General features: G+C 36.9%; 1 long non-coding RNA gene across 1 annotated transcript; it reads left to right on the top strand.

Annotated features, from left to right (window-relative positions):
* The first annotated feature begins 956 nt into the window (after positions 1–956).
* LOC142249148 (uncharacterized) lies at positions 957–3,339 on the top strand. The gene is made up of 3 exons (XR_012724999.1): positions 957–1,387; positions 2,306–2,386; positions 2,761–3,339. It is a non-coding gene; the product is annotated as an uncharacterized LOC142249148 (long non-coding RNA).
* Positions 3,340–3,994: the final 655 nt, after the last annotated feature.

Below are 3,994 nucleotides of genomic sequence, written 5' to 3'. Positions count from 1 at the left end.
ATCGATCAGATTAATTGATTTTATATTTTTATAGATCGGGCCATTCTGAATGCGGCGATACCAAACCTGTGTATTTTTTCTTTTTTTTAACTCTTTAATTTTCAATGGGGCGATCAGGGGGTGATTAGAACTTTTTAGGTTTTTTTTCATTTTTTTTTTTTAAAACGTAACTTTTATTTTACTTACTCCTAGGGGAGTAAAAGGATCAGCAGTCTGATCGCTCATTTATTTCTGTAGATCAGAGCAGCATTGCTGTGATCTGCAGAAAAGGAGCTCTCCTCTCACACACGGTCCTCTGACCAAACTCTGATGACTGATGGAAAATACTAATGAAACTTGAATCAACTTCTGAGGACTGTCATCTCTTTTAAACATTTTTCTTCTATCCACCAGCTAACACGGTACAAAGAATGTCCGTCATGATCGTCCATGTAAGCGCACTGTGCGTCCCACAAGACTGTATGCATATGAACAACTGGACCCATTATTCCCATAGCTCACAATTACTGGCTGATTGGCCGCCAGTGATACACTTTAGATTAGGGCTACACAGCGGCATTTGCAGGCGACATCTAGATCATGCATCTCATTGCTACATTGAAAGACAAATGTTTGTAAATGTGTTTTATTTTCTGTTTTTCTTTTTGGCAGGAAAATAAAGGCAACGACAGAAAGTTATATTTATAATAATCTACCTTTTATTACTGCTATATTTACTATACTTATTAATTTGAGGTTCTTAGTGCACATTTTAACCAAATTGTGCAAGCCCATCTGCCAACGACAAGGCGACCTCATCAGATGGGGCCCTACACTAACCTATTTATTGTATTTGTAATATTCTTATTATTATCCTAGTAACCTATTCATTACTATTACAATATTATTATACTTTATTATTACTATCATTACTCTAGCACTATAAGATCACTAGAATTAAAGCTGTTGATCCAGAAGAAGGCGAAAAAACCCCTGGACACATTCAGCCAATTTGTGTCAAGGGGAAAAATTCCTTCTCGACCCCGGGAAAAGGCGATCAGTCCGAGAACCCTGGATCAATCCTGCTGGTGCCTAATAATGTGTTATGTTATTATATTATTTCTAATGATAATGTAATATCATTTATATTATTATTTTTTAAAATACTATTTCTATGCTTTTTAACTTATTCTTTTTAATATTATAATTAGTATTACTAATATTTCTATTATTTCTTTATTTGCTATTAATTAGATCCCTATTCCTAAAGCTGTTGATCCAGAAGAAGGCGAAAAAACCCCTGGACACATTCAGCCAATTTGTGTCACAGGGTAAAAATTCCTTCTCGACCCCTGGAAAAGGCGATCAGTCAGAGAACCCTGGATCAAATCTGACAGTACCTAATAATGTATTGTTAGAATTAGATTATTCCTAATAATAATGTAATATTATAATTTGTATTACTATTTCATTACCATTATTTTTTTAACTACTATTTCTATCCTTTTTAACCTATTCTTTCTAATATAATTATTATTACTAATATCCATTTTATTTCTTTATTTGCTATTAATTAGATCCCTATTCTTAAAGCTGTTGATCCAGAAGAAGGCAAAAACCCTTGGACACGTTCAGCCAATTTGTGTCTCAAAGGGAAAAATTCCTTCTCGACCCCGGGAAAAGGCGATCAGTCCAAGACCCTGGATCAAATCCCCTAATACCTATTATTGATATACTAATTATTCTAGTCATTACTATAAATACTGTAAAATTATTATTACTATTATTATTATTTATGCTATTTTTAGTTTGTTGCTATTTTACTGATCGTATTACTATTTTAATATTATTCTACTGTCATATTTTATTCTAGATATTTTTGGATTATTTTTTATTATTACTATTATTACTAACATTTGTATTGATATTTTACTAAAATTATAACTTAAATTCCTATTCCTAAAGCTGTTGATCCAGAAGAAGGCAAAAACCCTTGGACACGTTCAGCCAATTTGTGTCTCAAGGGGAAAAATTCCTTCTCGACCCCGGGAAAAGGCGATCAGTCCAATAACCCTGGATCAAACCTGCTGAGATTTTTATTGATCTAATTATTATTATTATACAATTAATGTTAGAGTTACTGCTTATTATTATTATGATATTAGATACTATATTACTGCTTCTATTATATATGTCTTTAATGTTTTTACTACATTTTTAACCTATTTCTAAACCTAATAATTACTATTTTATGATTATTATTATTATTATTATTAATAATAATTTATTATACTCACCAGATTTTATGCTGTTGATGTTCTTACAGCTTGTATGTTGGGTCCACAGTCCATCAGCGTCTCATCGCTTTGAAGAGCTTGGTCCATACGGTGTTTTTTATTTTACTGAGGTTGGTGCACATCTTATTGAATACGGAGGACTGCTGGCGGATCATCTGTCTCTGTGCAGGCTGCTTCTTAACTTGTCTCTTTGCTGGCTTTTTCTGAAGTCTCTGTCTCTTTGCCAAGTGGATCCGAAGTCTTTGACTTTGTGCCGGCGGACTCTGATCTCGCTGTCTCTTTGCTGGCTGGCTCTGGTCTCGTTGACTCTCTGCCGGCTGGTTTTGATCTCGTTGTCTCTTTCGTGGCTGCCTCTGATCTCGTTGTCTTTTTGCTGGCTGGTCCTGATCTTGTTTTCTCTTTGCCGGCTGGTTCTGAGTGCTTGTTGTGGTGTTTTGAACCATTCGTTGTTGAGCTCCTGAACCTTTCTTTTCTTTCTTCTTAGTGTCTTCTTTCTCATCTTCTTCAAAGTCTTTCACCTCCCGATATTTTAGTGGATCGGATATCACCACTTCATTCCGCTGCTGTGGCGTCTTCTTGGTGTCTTCTTTCTCACTTTCTTCCTGGTCTTTCACCTCCATTGGTTCCATTATCTCTTCATTTTGCTCTTCTGGCGTCCATGATGGCGGCTCTGGCGTCCATGATGGCGGCTCTGGCGTCCATGATGGCGGCTCTGGCGTCCATGATGGCGGCTCTGGCGTCCATGATGGCGGCTCTGGTCTTCCTTCATATAAAGGATATGGAAGATATTTTTTCTGTGCTTCGCGGTTGGTCGGCATCAGGCGCTAAGAAAAAAAGAGCAAGTTAATTGTCTGCTGAGACTTTCCTTTACATCTATGGACAGAACACGAGGACATAATATGCGGAGTGATCAGTCACCTCCATATTGAAGATTGGTGACGGGAGGAATCTTGTGCTGTAGATGAGAAGTTGGTTTTCCGCCTCCTCCCTTGTGCTGGGACAATCTGGAGAGAAAACACAAGCAGATAATGGGTTAAATCATACAATGTCCAGAAATCCTTAAAATTACAGGAAAATTCCTTTAAATCACCGTGACTTTCTGGATTCTGAATGATTCTGTGCAAAGAAAATCACACAAATTACTATGGAAAACTATTTTCTAACTGACAATGTGCTGTAATTCTGTGCTGGACTAATACATGTTCTGGATTATTAAATGCTGGATTATAGGAATGACACTTTATTCTCAGATTAACTGGAAATTGTTATTATATAAAATAATAATCTCACATGATACGTATCCAGAGCCGAAGATGCAGTGCCGGCGGTGGTAGACGTCCTAAAGAAAACAGAATCTGGTGAGTGTCCTCTCATCAGGGATGGACAATAAAACGAGGGTCTGTGTATAATAAAGCTGCGGACCTCCATAGAGCGGCTGCTCTGTGCCATCTTGTAAATATCGTACATTGATAACTCCATAGTAAAATCTGTGAATCCAAAAAAGATTTAGTCACAGATCTGATAAATACACAAACACCGTAGATCCCACACATATTCATAGTGAGCGTCCCCCCAGGTATCAGACCCCACTACACCCATACATGGAGGCAACATGAGCAAACCCAGTCTATTCTGGGTGTTTGTAGAGTCTCCAGTATAGGTAATACCACATGGAAAACATTGTACATAGGATTGTACTGGGGCATGTAAATACAGAT

Source organism: Anomaloglossus baeobatrachus, chromosome 8 (assembly GCF_048569485.1).
Source record: "Anomaloglossus baeobatrachus isolate aAnoBae1 chromosome 8, aAnoBae1.hap1, whole genome shotgun sequence".
NCBI classification, from domain to species: Eukaryota; Metazoa; Chordata; class Amphibia; order Anura; family Aromobatidae; genus Anomaloglossus; species Anomaloglossus baeobatrachus.
Note: the sequence above shows the minus strand (reverse complement) of the source record. Positions and strands in the feature narration are given on the sequence as shown.